The sequence below is a fragment of the Lepidochelys olivacea genome (genome assembly GCF_965140295.1).
Source record: "Lepidochelys olivacea isolate rLepOli2 genome assembly, chromosome: 15".
NCBI classification, from domain to species: domain Eukaryota; kingdom Metazoa; phylum Chordata; order Testudines; family Cheloniidae; genus Lepidochelys; species Lepidochelys olivacea.
In genome coordinates this window covers 20,925,002-20,943,165 of record NC_140425.1, presented here as the reverse complement: position 1 = coordinate 20,943,165, position 18,164 = coordinate 20,925,002, and positions in this window count along the sequence as shown.

Genomic DNA, 18,164 nt, shown 5'->3' with positions numbered 1-18,164 from the left:
GCCTCAACCCAGAAGAGGCAGGGCCTTAAATCCCTGGGCCCTTTAAATCTTGATTTAAAGGGCCAGGGCTCCAGCTGCGGTAGTGGCAGCTGGGAGCCCGGGGCCCTTTAAATCACCCCAGAGCTACCAGCTGCAGAGGCGGCTGGGAGCCCCAGGGCTCGGGGGCGATTTAAAGGGCCCAGGGGTCCAGCTGCCATTACCGCAGCGGAGCCCCGGGCCCTTTAAATCACTGAGGAGCCCTGGGGGCTCCCGGCTGCCACCACTACCCCAGGGCTCTGGGCTCTGGCAGAGCTTTAAAGGGCCTGGGGCTCTGCTGTGGTAGCAGCTGCCGGAGCCCCTAGCCCTTTAAATCCCTGCCTGAGCCCTGCTGCCCGAGCCCTGGGGTAGCGGTGGCCCAGCTCCATCGGGGATTTAAAGAGCCCCAGGGCTCCAGCCACCGCTACCACCCCGGCCCTTTAAATGCCCGCCGGAGCCCCACCGCCGCTACCCCAGGGCTTTGGCAGCAGGGCTCTGGCGGAGATTTAAAGGGCCGGGGCAGTAGCGGTGGCTGGAGCTCCGGGGCTCTTTAAATCCCCGCCAGAGCCTCCCCCACCCCTACCCCAGGGCTTGGGCAGCAGGGCTCTGGCGGAGATTTAAAGGGCCGGGGCAGTAGCGGTGGCTGGAGCTCCAGGGCTCTTTAAATCCCCGCCAGAGCCCCCCCCCCACACCCTTACCCCAGGGCTTGGGCAGCAGGGCTCTGGCGGAGATTTAAAGGGCCCCGGAGCTCCAGCTGCCGCTACCGCCCCGGCCCTTTAAATCCCCTGCAGAGCCCCACCACTGCCGCTACCCCGGGCTTGGGCAGCAGGGCTCATGCCGGGATTTAAAGGGCCCCGGGGGGGTGGGGGGGTAACAGCGGCTGGAGCTCTGGGGCCCTTTAAATCTCCGCCACAGCCCCACCGCTGCCACCTCAGGGCTTTAAATTGCCCTCTCGGAAAGCCGGTCCTGGTATGGCGCACCGGCTCTTACCGGTACGCTGCACCAGGGCGTACCAGCTTACTTTCACCTCTGACTGAGACCAGTCCTATTCAATGTATTCATAAATGATCTGGAAAAAGGGGTAAACAGTGAGGGGTAAAATTTGCAGATGATACAAAACTACTTAAGATAGTTAAGTCCAAAGCTGACTGTGAGGAGCTACAAAGGGATCTCATAAAACTGGGTGACTGGGCAACAAAATGCAGATGAAATTCAATGTTGATATATGCAAAGTAATGCACACTGGAGAACATAATCCCTCCTATACAAATAAAATGATGGGGTCTAAATTAGCTATTACCACTCAAGAAAGAGATCTTGGAGTCATGGTGGATAGTTCTCTGGAAACATCCACTCAATGTGCAGCAGCAGTCAAAAAAGCAAACAGCATGTTGGGTATCATTAAGAAAGGGATAGACAATAAGACAGAAAATTATCAGATTGCTTCTATATAAATCCATGGTATGCCCACATCTTGAATACTGCGTGCAGATGTGGTTGCCCCATCTCAAAAAAGATATATTGGAATTGGAAAAGGTTCAGAAAAGGGCAACAAAAATGATTAGGCGTATGGAATGGCTTCCGTATGAGGAGAGATTAATAAGACTGGGACTTTTCATCTTGGAAAAGAGACGACTAAGGGGGATATAATTGAGGTCTATAAAATCATGACTGGTGTGAAGAAAGTAAATAAAGAAGTGTTATTTACTCCTTCTCATAACACAAGAACTAGGGGTCACCAAATGAAATTAATAGGCAGCAGGTTTAAAACAAACAAAAGGAAGTATTTCTTCACACAGTGCACAGTCAACCTGTGGAACTCTTTGCCAGAGGATGTTGTGAAGGCCAAGACTATAACAGGGTTCAAGAAAGAACTAGATAAATGCATGGAGGATAGGTCCATCAATGGCTATTAGCCAGGGTAGGCATGGATGGTATCCCTATCCTCTGTTTGCCAGAAGCTGGGAATGAGCGAGACAGAATGGATCACCTGTTGATTACCCGTTCTGTTCATTCTCTCTGGGGCACCTGGCATTGGCCACTGTCAGAAGAGAGGATACTGGGCTCTATGGACCTTTATCTGACCCAGTATGGCCATTCTTATGTTAAATGCTTATGACTGTGCTTCACTTTAAGTACATGGGCAGTTCCACTGAAAGTGTCTGTTTGCATGCTTAAAATTAAGTGTGAAATGTTTGCTGGATCAGGGCTACAACTGTGTTCCTCATCAGTAGCTAGTTACTGACATTAATTTTACAAGACACTTTAAGGGCCAGATCCTCAGCTGGTGTCAATCTGCACAGTTCCACTGACTAAAGTGGAACTACATAGATTTGCACCAGGTGTGGATTTACGGTTTTAGCCTAGGAGAACAGAGTATTTTTCCTCTTCTGCAGGCTACTGAAAGGCTTTTGTTGACATAAGACAAGCCTGTCTGATATGGTAACAGAGACAAAGTTATTTTATTTTGTTTTTTTAAAGGGACTTTTTAGCCACTGGTTGCAACACAGCTCAGATGGGCTACAGCAGACTGCAGAGTGCTTTAAAACGGCACATCTTGACCCTCCAGGCTCAGTTGGAACATAGTGCCTTTGCCAAATGCAAGGGCTCGTCGAGTCAGCTGTGTATATCTGTACTGAACCAAGCACGGGCTGCAGGGTGCCGTGCAAGTACAGCATATGTGCAAGGTAACTCACAGCTTCCATTTAACTCCAGAATGGAAGGGACCAGGAAAGGACCGCGAGAGTGTAAATGCAAAAGAACAAGAAACACTGGATGGATTTTCATGGACAACCAAGAGGAGTATATATCTCCTCCCAAACAAACACCCACATCCACACTCTGTTTTCTCTGCTCTCATTGCTGTTCTACCTGGGGAATAAGTACAACCGTAGCCTATGACAGTCGTTAATTATTTGTATTACAGTCATGGCTAGCCATCACAGCTGAGACTGGGGCCCTGCTGCGCTGGGTGCTGGACATACACATAGTCAGAGACAATCGTTGCCTCACAGACTTGAGGACAATCCATATTTTACCCAGGGAGGTCTGATGCACAAAGTGATTGAGCGAGGTTATAGAGGGAGCCAAAGGGTGGCAGAAAGACTGTATGTCCCAAATGCAGTTCTCAGTTACACCTAGGCAACTCCATTGACTCCAGTAAGGATGCGTGGATGTAACTGACTGCGGAACGCAGCTCGTAGTTGGATACAGCCCACAAAGTCGGAAACAGTCATCGAAAGGGCCTGCTTGTGCTATCACTTACACCAGTGTAAATTGGTGTAAATGGAGTTACTCCTGCTTTGCATCAGTGATAGAGGAATACAGAAAAAAGCTCATTAGGTATCTGTTCCGTGAGGACTTCACCAGATATTAAGGAGATAGAAAATAACGGGTAGGAAAAAGTCTAAGAGTAAAAGCAGCATGGGGACCTCCTAAACTAACAGGCTGAATTGTCCCAAAAGGAAAAGGGGAGTCAGCATGGCAAAGGTGCTTTTGCTACCTAAATACCCAGTTTCTTTAACTCTAGAGTCTCAGGCTAGCATACAGCTGTGTGAGATGCACAAAACTCACAACTCCACTGGTTTTCAGAGTCAAGATACCAGAAATAAGTAGTTATTTCATTGTCTGAAGATATGGCTCTCCTAGCCATAGCCTCGGTCTCCACTGCTCTCATTGCTGAAAAACATTAAAAAGGGACCCTAGAATCAAACAGCTCAGTGGTTAGTGTGGTAGGATTTATGGTATGAGCTTCCCCCATGCACAACATGGCTCCGTGTCTCACTCCCTGCTTGCATGAGTTTGTTCCAGAAGAAGCTGAAGCTGTGGTGACTTCTAGTCTCACAGCTCAAAGAGAGCGGGAACAATTAGCATGTTTTATCATTCAAGACTTGTGGCTTATTTATGTATTTAGGGTTAACCTGTGACTCGGATGAAGTATCTGTACGAGTCGAGGGAAGAGGAACCTGCCTTGAACTCCTACCCAGGCTGCTACTTGCCTGCATATGCTCAACCCCAGAGGAGGCGGGTGGAGGCTTGGTTCTCTCCTTGTGCTTGCTGCACAGTGCAGCCGAGCTAGTGCATGCGGGGCAATAGTGCAGGGCTTGTATAAGCTTGCACAGCGGTTTCTCACCCTTTGCCATGCTGGGTTTCCCATCGCCTCTAGCCAGGGTCATCCCATTTACCAATATGGGATGGGCCAGGTGGTCACAAAACCCAAGCTAAGAATCTTTGGACTAGCAGTAAATTAACACTTCCTCACCCCCAGAGCCAGGAGGAGAGGAAAATTTGACCCAAATGGCTGTCTGAGGGACAGCGCCTCTTGCCTCTGCTCCTGGGACAATGCGTCTTACACATCACCCCTTGCAGAGGGCAGTCCCTACTGTAACTACCTACACCTAGGTTAGTAGTTTATACCATGCTATTAACTAAAGGTTAGGCTGAACAAGCCCCCCTGGAACAATGAATCCCAGAGGAGTTGGCTAGGTCAGCTCAAGTGACTAGCGGTGAAATACTTAGCCCTGGTCTACACACAGAGTTAGGTTGATGTAAGCTGCCTTGCATCAGCCCAGTTCTGTAAGTGTCTACACTAAAATGTAACTCTCCCGCTACACTGACTTAACAACCACCTCCACAAGCGGCGTAGAGTCAACGTCGATACACGGCCCTGCTCACATCGAATGCTGCTGGCTTTCAGAAGCCATCCCACAATGGCCCACACTGACACTTGAATCTGTGCAAGTGCTCCTGGCGAGGATGTACACCACTGCTACAAGGAACAAAGTGTAGACACACACAAGCGATGAAATTACCGCGGCGGCTGTATGCTGACATACGTTAGGTTGACTTAATTTTGTAGTGTAGACATGCCCTTAGCTACGAAAACTGCTCACAGTTTAGATACCATGAGCGTTAACTCCTCCTTGCAATGAACGGAGACAGTTCACAACTCTCTCAAGGCTAGAGACTGAGTTCTGGCTCAGGAACCCTCATCATAGTTCAAAAGGCGGTGGTGCCAGGTTGTCTTAAAGCCAGAGCTGCACACACCCCGACCCTGGAATTGTCCAGGCACTGGGCCAGTTCCTGGCACAACCTAGAGCAGCCTTCAGATCACCCTTGTTTACATCAACTGTCACTGTCCTCAACGGGCCGTTATAGAAACCAAAAGCTGCTGGGACATAAAGGAACTTGCAACATACATCACTTGCGAGTATAATTTGCACTTTGGTCAACTTGGACAATTCAACACACTTCCGTCAATGTCATTTTCGGATTCTGTTGTCCTTACAGTGCAACGCAACAGCATTCCACTATCAGGACATCAGAATCAGAAAGTTTAGGTTTCCAAAGAATAACAGTTCTATATGCTTAACACGCCACATGTTCTTTGTAACAGTAACCATTTCAGCCCGTGGATACTGACTGCTGTCATATGACTTTGGAAACCTGCAGGTGACTGGGGCGAGGCAATAAACGTTAGTTTCCTGCTAGCATTCTGGTGTGTTGCATCCTTATTATAATATCCTGTAGGTGATTTCTTACGCTGCAGTGTGAATATACCATCCTTTCCTGCAGGATAAGATATAAACACTGCAGAACCAGAACAATTTCTAATAATATTTTTTTAAAAGATTAAAGTTTGAATCTTAATTATTTGACTGTGTCCCTTTAAAAATTGTTGACATTTAAAAAATGGGTATTGGTAATTTGTCATCTCATACCAGAGATACACACATATCAACTCACATGACTTGTATGTTATACCTTTTTCTTACATCCCTGATCTATTTTATCTACCTTGACTGCAGTTTCTTTGTAACAGGAAACTGTCTGTTTTCACATTTGTAAAGTTTGTTTTCAGTTTGTGCTCTGACACAAAAATTCTAGGAAAAAAGCCAAAAGATCCTTTAAGCTTATTCACACTATTCATGCAAATATTTTTCTGCAGTTATCTACTGATTAAATGTACATTCCATATTTTAACAGTTTGACTGCAAATAATACTTGCAGCATTAGCAAAAATGAGTCCCATGTTTGCAGAAAAATGGATTATTAGTTTTTACACTGAAGGCAAGTCAGTCAACCGAGCCAGCGTTTAAAGAAAATGATCAAAATCAAGTATAACTCTAGTTTCACCTGTTTGTAGAGGTGAAAACCAGTTAATTCAACTTCTGTAATAGTGAGTGCTATATAAGTAAATAAATAGCACGATCCAGGCCTTGCTGACTACTTTAATGTCCTGGGTATCCTCTAATTTGTACTGTCAACAATTCTGCTTATCTTTAAGAGGTTGGTAACTACATAACATGGTAAGATATGGAAGGCATCACAAAGGAGTTTAAGAGCCACTGTGGTTTCACCTACCACAGTGGAACAGCATTTTTCACTCTTATTCAATTTATGTCATTCATTAAATCTGCTTAAGAGGGGAATCCAGCAGTTCCTGCATACTCCAGCCGCTTTCCACAGAATGCTGTGTTCCTTGGTGACCAGTAAAGCCCAGGGAACTGAACAACCAATGGACTGTGTTATCTCAAGTAGTGCAGAAACACTGCTAATTAATGCTAAATTACAGCCCTTCAGTTTACACTCTGCAAAGCAATGGAAAGTAGGAAGAAGGAGGGTTGCAATGCTGGGACTGAAATGTTACATTTGCAGTCCTTTTCCTGTAACAGCTCAAAGATACCTTACTGTTGCATTTAAAGAGGCATTAGAATACCCCCTATGTATCGTGGAGTGCAGTTCATTAAGAATTCTCTCTCAGCACCTGGCCCTCTATTCAGCAGGATGATGCAAACCAAGCAAGAGTGTAGTGAGTACGCTGTACTCTACTGGAACACAGAGCAAGGTACTTTGACAAAATGATGGCAGACTGCATTAATAGCATGTTTGATGGACGCCTGTCTTATTAAATAAAGTGTCTTTCCGTACAGTGAAAATAATGAGATCCCTAGTGTAGGCCAAGCTATTTTTAAGAAGCCATTTTGGTTCTACACCAAGGATATCAACCAAACCACAACAGCGCTTTCAAATGTGACTTGGGGAGACATGAACAGATAGAAATGCATGTTCTGGTCTAGCATTCTGAATAATTTAACACAGTACGTTTCATAACAGTTTGGATGCTGAATTGCTGCTAACTCTTATTTGTTGATTTCATTATTAGATCTGTAAACCTGTTATTATCAGTGCAGGGCTGTTTCCTCCCTTCTGTACAGTCAGACGCACCATGTATTTAAGGTGCAAACAAACAATATCTCCAGTATTTCCACTGGAAACTCTCCCATCCTGAGCCCTCGCCTCAGGCTTGGGTTCCCTCGGGGAGCCTTCAACTAGTTTCAGAGTAGCAGCTGTGTTAGTCTGTATGAGCAAAAAGAACAGGAGTACTTGTGGCACCTTAGAGACGAACAAATTTATTTGAGCATAAGTTTTCCTGGGCTACAGCCCACAAGTTCAACTAGTTTGTTACATTTTACAGCTTTTCTCTCAGATTTCCAAGACCCTCCCAGCAGGTCAGTCTTGCACACCTGTATCCAAGTTCCCAACATTTCCTTCTCCTCTCTGTCTACAGACACCTCCTCCCAGCAGTTTCTCTCAGGCTGCCCCTGGTCCTGGCCTAGACCCTTTTAACCTCCTTCTAACAGCCCTGGCAAGGAAGGGCCTAGCAGCTATTCACCTTCAGCAACTCCTGCTTCCCCACAGACTTCTTCCAATCTGAGCAGCTGGGCCCTGCCTTGCACTCAGGGTCTCATGACACCCTCCTCCACTACATCCCCACATATTTGAACACTAAAGATGTGAAGCTTAAACAGCCACGCAGCACTGCAGGTCTACTAATAAATACAATTCACAAAAGCAGAGCACTAACCCCGCCAAGGGAAAAAATCAAACGACAAACTCCTCTGAAAGTCAAAGTTCCCCCAAGGCCTGCAGGGAGATGCGGTTCAGGCACATCAGTTTCATAGCCAACAGCACAAAAGGGAGCGATGTGGCTAGCTTCATGTCCCGACTGCCTTAACCTGATGAATCCGGTACCCATTTTGCAGCTGGCCTTTCAGGAAGACTAAGCAAGACTCAAACCCAAGCCCTTTGGCATTGTAGGTCCTTTAGCCCCTCAGCCACCACACCTCCCTCTGAAAGTCTAGGAGGAGAAATAACCACAATAACCCACTAGACTAGAGAAATGTTTGACTACATCGGCAGAGCAAATAGTAATTAAAAACAGTCTTATATAGCTATAAGAAAAAGGTTTCCACACATAACACATCCCTCATCACTCAATATAACTAATGAATGCTACTAAATTAAAGGCTAACACAAAAATTAGAAATCTGACACTAAATAATTTTCTCACTGGATTTTTACAGAGAGAATCTGCTGGCTTTGTTCCTCGTGTAATACCTCTACATAATTACACAAAAACAGACCAAACACCAAAAGAAGTTAGGGCCTGACCCTCACCGAGGGTAAATCAGCTTAGCTCCATTGACTTCAATGCAGCTATGCTACAGCTGAGGCTGCGACCTTTAGGGCTTGTCAACATGGTGCTAGCAAAGTGCACTGGAGGGGCATGACTCATAGAGCACTCTACCGGTACTAGTTAATACTTAGTCCTGCCTTGAGTGCAGAGGACCGGACTAGACGACCTCTCGAGGTCCTTTCCAGTCCTATGATTCTACGATTCTGTGCTCTACAAAATCACTCCTCTCTAATGAGCTCACCACACTGTGTAAACAAGCCCTTGGATTTAAGGGGAAAATGGGCCTTTCCTTTGGTCCTGACTTCTGCCAATGTATTCACCAAATAGTCTGGAAATGATACTTCCAAACTATGTTGACTAACCTGAACATTAAAGCCATTTGCAATTCAAAGCTTTAAATAGGTCACAAATTGTTGCTTCTGCTCTCTGATTGGATATTGGAAATTCTTGACTGGAAGAATGATAAGTAACCAATACACAACAAATGTATGTCTGGTATGAATATCAAACTATGGCGATTGCCCAGTATTATTCAGGAATAATAGAGACTACTCAGTCTCTATTATTCAGGAAAAAGAGCAGCACAACCCTACCAATAAGTCAAATTTGAGACATTTGTGAATATATTTGCACACGGATGTAGTGGAGTCAATCACATTTTTAAATCAAAATAGGTCTAGTTCCATCAGAAGCTGTAGACTTACTGCAGAAGTTACTGGGGGAGGTTATTTGGCCTGTGTTATGTAAGACGTCAAACTAGATGATCACAAATGGACCCTTCTGGACTTATTGATGAAACTATTAATCTTTTGTTTCCATTATCTGACTAGCTCTAAAGAACACAAGACCTTGCGGCACACAGTTACAGTCACTTTTGCTCCAATCTAGGAAAGGTCATTCTTTAGAGACTTGAACCTCTATGTGCAGAATTGCTTGTGTAAGAAATTGGTCCAAATTCACCCTTGGCGCAGCTCTGCTGACATCATTAAAACTAATACACCAGTGGTGACTTTCACCCACACACCTCCTGCCAAGGGAGCTAAGTTTAACTAAAAGTTTTCATGGAATAGGCACAGAAGGCTCAAATGACATGCACAGGCGCCAACTTTCCTTGGCACCGGTGGGTGCTCGTGCCTCCGCCCCCAGCCCCGCCCCCTCCCAGCCCCTATTGGACCCCTCCCCAAATCCCCGCCCCGGCCCCGCCTCTTCCCCGAGCGTGCCCCATTCCTCCTCCTCCCCCCTCCCTCCCAGCACTTGCTGCGCGAAACAGCTGTTTCACGGCGCATGCACTGGGAGGGAGAGGGGAGAAGCAGGATGCGGCGGTGTGCTCAGGGGAAGGTGGAGCAGAGGCAGAGGTGAGCTGGGGGGCGGGGCAGGGAGCTCCCGGCAGGTGCAGAGCACCCACTAATTTTTCCCCGTGGGTGCTCCAGCTCTGAAGCACCCATGGAGTCAGTGCCTATGATGACATGCACCACAGCAAAGGGGTTTATAGATCCTTGGGCCAATGGTGGGTAAAAGGCTCCTCTTGTTTTCCTGCTGACTATTTAGCACTGAACCAGAAGTGAGTTAGAATCAGATAAGGGACTACTCCTTGTTGCAGTTGGCTAGCAATAATTTCATCCTAGACAAACATTGTTAAAACTGACAGGAAAGGAAGCTTGGTTTACAGTCTGATCTCACTTTGAAATCTATAGTAGAACAAAAGAGGCTGACCAGTAAAAGCTGGTCTCTAGAAAAATACCCATTTAATGTGTCATTCTGATATCTGATTAAAAGTTTTGATAAGAGGTAGGATGAGAGAAGAGAATGATTTCCCCCTATATTTTGTCTCCTTTGGAATTTCTCTGGAGATCTCAGGAGGGATGGAAAGGCCTATAGTCCAAAACCTCTGAGTTTATCCATTTCTCATGGATTCAATTCTGATTAAAACTGTTTTCTTTCTCCCTTTTCTGAGAGACTTGCTGAGTTCCAAAACCATTTCATGTGGCACCCTCAAGATGTTTGTTCCCTTTGTTGTTTGAAAGATTAATTCTCATTTTGACACTGTATAGAACTCAGAGACACGACCTGATTGGCTGTCTCTTTTCATTTCGGACGGCAAACTTACTCACAGGGTTTTCACGAGACCCCTTTGTCCAGTTCTTGCACCCCAGCTTAATTACTTCTTCTCTCATCAGTAACACGCAGACATAAATCATACTGTACCCCCTTCTTCTGATACCATTGTTTCCTTCTGACCGATAGCAGTGTCCACGGCCTTGCAAGTTGGCTTCCTAGTGAAAGAGAATTCAGTGACATAGAGTCTGGATATATTCCAATTGTAACTTTTATTTTACATGCATACACCAGTCCTGGAACAGAAGTGGTCAAACAGCATGCAGGGCAACCACTTCTTCCAAGAATCTGAGACCAGTACCAATGCCCTTCCCAGAGAGCAGCTCTGCGTAAAGAACTGACTCTAATCAGAGCCCAAAGCAGAGAGCAGCAAGCGTTTGTTCACACAGCTCCCTGTCCCCAGAAACTGCATTCACGTAGAACCTTGGATAATTTAAAAGGCATGAAAATACATGATGACTTCCTAAGACACAAAACATGCTCACATACCATTTTTTTTCTTAGTATGTGTAAGAGTGCCATCTGGTGACACCTGCCCAAACAATTTTTTAGGGATTCCCTATTTACCAATTTCACCAGTACAGATCCGCCTGTAGAATGCATCTCAATAACTGCTGAACTGTTTTGGCTCAATTATACCAGCAAAATTCAGCTGGAGACAGAGACCCAGCATGGCGGATTTCAGTCAAAACAGATGAAATCTGGCAAAGTTATGAGTAAATAAAAACCAGAACTTTCAATTAAAGTATTAAGCAACCTTCACTCTAGGAACCGGTGCTAGACCTACCTAGAATTATTAAAGAACTGCAAGAGGAACTTTATTTCTTTAAATCACAGGGGCTGCAAATCCATTCAAGCCTCACCCATTCCCATTGTACCTCAGCACCCTTTCAGAATCCTGGATGTGCCACTGACTGTCTTGCTGGTTAAGTGCTGGAGCAGTTATAGTCTGGAGAGAGAGCAGCAGGCAGTTCTACTTGGCAAACCGACAGGGCCCCCTACGCAGACCAGCTGGGGATCGAGCCTGTGGAGTCTTGTTCGCTTGCATCTCTTAAATAGCCCTTGCCAACCTAGGCTATTGTTCCTCATTTTGCATGGGTGTATGCTGGTTTCAATAGCTATCACTTACACCTACCTGGCTCTTTTTATTCAGATAAATTCACCACGTTCAAAAGCTTGACAGATCACAGTCCACACAGTGAACAGAATGAGATTTACCTCAAGTGCAACAGTAACTCAAGCATGTCAAAAGACTATCCATTGGATGTTAAACAATATGGACAGTTGAAGGTTTCTGTGCCCGTCATTTCAGTCTCTTTGCACAGACAACTCTTGGAATGTGGAAATCCTTGACAGATAGAGAACAACAACAGACTGTGAATATCCCAGTGCTGCAAATTAGAGGTTCTAACAAGTCACTCTGCACTGACGTGGATTAGAGTAGACAGACTTCCTTGCTCTATGATCCTTCAAAACGTTTTATAGTGTCGTTGCTGTACTTCCTGAAATACAATTGGAAATAAACATGAAAGATTCCCCGGGTACTGGATAACGGGACTCCTAGCTTTTCTCCAGTAGGTCATCTGTTGCAAACTATCCTCCAAGCTGGTGGTGGCAAAAAGTTGTTCCTTGGATTGCTGATCCACAGCCCATTCACTGTAAGCCTATTCACTGGGCTTTGGCTCAGACCCCAGATGCTCATAGTAAAAGAAATGAGCTGGTGAATTCACAGAAGTTCGTCCATATCACAAGCCGCCCTGACAGCTGGCACTAAGTCCCTCTCTCATGGGCAGTCTCAGCACAGATCCCACTGCTTCATTATACATGGAACTGACCTACCCACCCACACCTTGATGGGGTTCCCTTGGGTTAGTGTTCAGCTGCCTTGTGGGTGCCATAGGGAAGCTTGCTCTGCCCTTTTCTGCGCTGTACCTTTTCTTTGACTAGAAGCCATTCTACAGGGCTGTCAGTCCAGCACTTTTCACCAGTGCCAAGTTCACAGAGAGCATTTTTCTTTAAAGAGAAACATGATGATTAATGTGATCAGGAAACAACCACCACTCTGATATTCAAGTAAACACAGGCTAATTCTATAGACTACTGTCAACATCAAGAACTACTCACACCACGGATTTATTTTAAGAAGCTATTTTTGGAGATTAAGCATCTCTAGAATTGGATGGACTGAAGGATGTGGACATGGGTAGCACACGCTGTAAACACAACTTTGCACCCCATAGCACCTTCCAGCTAGAGCAGTGGTTCTCAACCTGTGGGCTGCGGCCCCATGGGGGTCCGCAGATTCCGTCTAAAATCTCCAACGAGGTCCTCACCTCCATTTGAAATTTTTTAGGGATCCGCAAGTGAAAAAAGGTTGAGAACCACTGAGCTAGAGATCGCAAATGCTGCGCCTAGCTCCGTGCAGGTGTTCAGGGGCAGAGAAGAGAAGGCATTCCTGTGCGGACCTTGCACACTGTGTTCAAGAAGCAAGGGTCTCTAGCACCGTCAGTGGCACAAAAAGACAGAGGGGCGGTGGGGCGGGGTGGGGGGGGGAACGACAGTAAGAGAATAAACTTTAATACAACTGGTTTCCCTTTGATAGGCTTTTGCTTTATGGCATTATTCTGATGTCCAGTATTGCAGTGAGCTTCCCCAGAGCTTTTGCAGTGCCAGGCAACGTGAGAATTAAAAATACTTGTTCAAAATCAAAATGTCATCTGCTCTTAGCTTTCTGTGTTGCTTCTTTCCACTTTGTTAAAGAAACTACTTGAAGCAATTGCAAAGCTTCAGTGTTCCAGGAGTTTAAAAAAACAACAAAAGAACAACCAGACTGAAGGGAGGAAACACGTGCTACATGAAAGAATGGCTTTTTCATGATAAAGTATTACTTTAGGTGAAGAGCTACACTAATCAAAATGTAGGATGCATGATTCATGACAGCACTGATGCTAATGCTGGCCAGTATGCACATTAGAAAGACAATAGTGTGATTAAGTATCAGCTTTATCGTCTGATGTATGTACATTTTAGGCCTTGGCAAATGAATCCTAATGTTCCATAGACAATGAAAATGAATGAGGAACAGAACAGGTTGGAGGTTTGTGAAGTGCAGGGAGTTATTTTCAATGGTGTATTATCTAGACTAAATAAAACCTGCACAGAAGAGCACAGACACTGCTGGACTGGGAGAGTCTGCCTTTTAAGGATAAAAGAAAATATGGGGAGTACAGTCTGCAGGAGTTCACAGAGCAACATAGTAGGGTCTGTCTAATGCAACTGTAGCCTTCACACTAGCATCATGTTTGCTGTACAATGCATTACTATGTATTATTTACATGATAGCAGCACACAGAGTCTATCGTGCTCGGTGCTGTACATATCTAGTAAGAGACAGTCCCTGCCCCAAAGAGTTTACAAATTAAAAAGGCAGAGTGTGAGAAAGGAAGTTTTGTTATCCCCACTTTACTGATGAGGAAATACAATGGCAGAGAGCTTGAGTGACCGACCCAAGGTCACAAAAGGAGGCAATATTTGATCAGTAGATAAAACAATAATACAAAACCCAGAACGTAATACAATTTTATAGGGAAACATTTTGATTAAATGCCTCTTTATTGAGCTAACAGAGGAGAGGTGAACAAATTAGGAATGAATAAGACAGCTGCATTCCGATCCCAAAACTTTGTTCATTTTGTCCATTGGTTGGGTTGAGAGGTACTCTGGCCAGGGAACCTCCCATAGGGGAGAATGTGGGCACGAGGCCCTTAAATTACAACTCCCATGTGGCACTGTGGAAGCTCAGGCCAACAAAATTTGAAGCCAAGCTTCCTCAAAATGAAACATTCCTACTTGGGAAAACTGAAGTGAAGTATTTCTGGGTCCAGTTGACCCAACGGAAACTTTTGGGGTTTGGCCAGAAGTTTTTGGGGTTTTTGAGAAAAACTCAAAGTTTTCTGTAGAGGGGGAAAAAAATTCAGACCAGCTCTAGTCCCTCACTATGGCTTTGACTAACAGCCAGCCACAGCATGAAGGAAACAACAGAAGTCTTTTAAATTATTGCTACTTACTTTTTAGCCAGTTTAATAGCTTCTTTAAAGGCAACAGATCAACTGCCTTTGCTATATCCTCCAACACAGTGTGACTCCAACACTGCATGACAGATGAATGCTGGAGACATTTGGCTTTTAGCATGGGGAAATGCATAATTAGCCTTGATGCAGAGAGTTTCACGTGTACGATTCCTCACAGTATTTGGGCCCTTTGGGTTACATCTGATGCCTTGACAGAGAACTCAATGGGTCTAACGTCCCCTATCTTATACTATGTCATTGTTTACACCTGTGCAAAGTGTGGCCATGCAGACTTGCACTGAGATAAATAACAAAATAGGCAAGGCCGGGGAGAATCAGGCTCAGTGGCTTAACTTCCTTCCTACTATCTATACATTGGACTGAACCGGCTCTCACTGAAGCCAAAGGCAAAACTCCCACTGATGTCAGCGGTGCAGGATCAATCCCGATGCAATCATATTACTAGCAATCCCTATGTAAAGTCGTGACTTGCTCCACCAAGCTGCAGGGCTCCCTCCACTCCCACTGAAATCAGTATCCTAGGATTGGGCTTTGTTTCCTGGCTGGTGTCACAACGCAAGTGCCCAATCTATTCCTAGCTCTGTTCCCCCATTTGTGCCCATCTAAAGCTGAACCCTTTAAAAGTTATGGATCACTGACTGCACATTTCCGAGCATGGGACCAGATCACATACCCCCAGCACTAAAGCAGCCAGTGTTAATATACCCAGCAGGCAGACCACCTTGCCTCAGATAAATACCTACATGACCTGGTAAAAACATTTTCTCCCTGCTACAGTAGTGTGGGATGTGCCATTGTGAAGCGGTGGAAGGTCAGCCTCTCACACTCTCCTTCACTAGATACATCTCAATGCAAAGTAATATCTAATGGAGGTAATGAATACCGACACAAACGTTTCTCCAACCCAGTTCTCCTCTGGCAGTAATGACTGACCAAGATTGATTAATCTAATACCAAAGCAGGTGGTTTGTTTGTTTCTTCCATAGGATTCATTTTTCAAATTAGATTCAGATTTTTCTCCCAAGGGAAGGGTTACAGGGTAGAGAGAAATGTTCTGATGATTAAGGAGTTACCTACAGCCATCCAGTATAATTTCACAGCTGACGTCTCTCCAAACCATTGGAGACAGGGGCTTGATTCACCACTCTGTTAGCCCAGCTTTACACCTGTGTAACCCAATAGAGTTACACCAGAGTAAAACTGGACCAAAGCAGTGATGAACAAGGGGAGTGATTCTGTGCTGGTTGGCACTTTGCACACTCGTTTGTGCAACCGAGCACAAAGTGGGTGTAAATTACACAAAATTCAAGGCAGAGCTTGATAATAAGAATCATACCTAGGAACAAAAAGGATGAAATCAGTTCCATGAACAACACATGGTTATCTGTAGGGCCCTACGAAATTCAAGGCCATGAAAAACACATCACAGACCGTGAAATCTGGTCGCCCCTGTGAAATCTGGTCTTTTGTGTACTTTTACCCAAAAGTAAAAGACCTACTGCTTAATGTTAAATTGTATTGGCTGAATTTAATCCCTGTGTTGTAAGAAAGTCATTTTAGTGTTTCTTTCCACAACGAAGAAATGGCACTTGTTTCTCCACTGCCTCACGGGGTGTCCAAAGAGAGGGTAAGAGGCTAAGCACAATGTCATCTGCCTTCCCAGTAGCAACCTTCACCTCTGCACAAAACATGCACTGTGGAAGACGTAGGCTGAGCTAGGAAATGGCGGGGCGGGAGGAAGCCCCAGCAGGTCCCTCCCCTACACAGATGACCCACAAGGGAAGTTATAGACAGTTAACACTTCCTGAATTATCTTCCACAGAGATGTAGCCCACAACAGCTGGGTGCTGGGCACTGCTAAACAGCCAGCATGATGCAAAATGCACACGAGGGGCGTGCAATAAGGAGTTCCTTCACCCAGCTTTTCAGGGTCAACAAGACGGGGGGGCCTGAATCCCTGACCTCTGCTGCTCTTGAGAGCCAGGCCCACAGTGCCCCCGGGTTGATCCTTTTGCCTAGCAGCAGAAAGTGTGGGCTTAGAGGACTGTGGGAAATTACCAGGAACGGGCGAAGAGCAGCAATTCTCTGCCATCCAAACTCAGCTGGACACGTGGATTGGCTGGACTCTTGCAGCAGCAGCTGACGCTTTCCTGTACTCCCACGGTTATATCCTCTGACCTACACGACCAACTTCAGTGGAGACAGAGCTAAGCAGGGATGTTTTTATCATGAGCCATAACACATCACACCTAAGGACCAGCCATACCGTTTTTCAGCGCCAGTGCAGCTCCACCAGTGATAGAAATGGCATAAGCTCCAGTGCAAACAGGGCACAGGCATCTTTAACCACAAGCTGGGCGATGTTTACATTAGACCTTGCAGTGTCAGTAGCACTGGCAGAGCTGCACCAATACTGAAGACAAGTAGCAATTCTCCTAGTGTAGACGAGACCTGAGAGGGATTTTGGCACTTCTTTAGGCTAGAGAGTATTTACTAGTCTGTTATACTGTTCCTAATTTGAAACAACGTGTGACGGATGGGAAAGGTTAAATAGGTTTGATCAGCAATACAAATTGCACTTTATATTAATTTAGTCAGAGGTAAAATGCAAACAAGTATCTCTTTTATATCTCATTATAATATCTCTTTTATGGTGGTCTTATTTTCTACATTCAGATTGCATACTGTGTAAATGCTGCCAACCTAATAATTCCAGCACACAAAATATCACTGTCCAAACTTCTCCTAATCAAGCTCCATTTTAGTTTGAAAATAAGACCAGGGAATCTTTATTGTTCAGTCACGAATGTCCCTTGACATGAATCTCAGTCATCTGTTCTTGGTATCAGTGACACCTTTTGTTCAGTCCGTTGATGCTCTCCTTCCTTCTGAGCAGTGCTTCAGTTTCCCCTTGAGTTCCCCCTGCGCTTATTGAAAAGGCCTTTGAGCAGCTCCCCATCCGGTAATCAAAGATTACAGATTAGATAAAGACAAATTAGAATGTCTGGCGTTGAGCAGCAAGGACATTTGGTGAATGTCACAGAGATGCACACACGAACAAATCACACATTGTTTGTTATCATGAAATGTCCTTTGCCTTCGGGTTGGCTCTCACTCTCCTGCGTCTTATTAATGTAAGCAGAGACAGGGTGGGCTCCACCCTGACATCTGGTGGTGAGGTGTGGCAAGTTGTGGAAAAGAACTGATCAGGGGCTGATCTCATTTGCATAGGCACACCCACCCCACCTAGAATGAGGCCATAACTGCCCAAATCGTCACTTTGGCTGCTGTGGGATCCCCAGTGTCTCTGTTATTGGGGCGGGAAGAATAAATTGTTAGTACCCTGATTATGGGAACTGTGCTTGGAACTGTACTTGGCCTTTTTGTTATGATGGAGGACTCACCATCAACTGAGTAGCACTCACTAGGCAAGGGACATGGGTTCCAAAACTCTGTGAATTGAG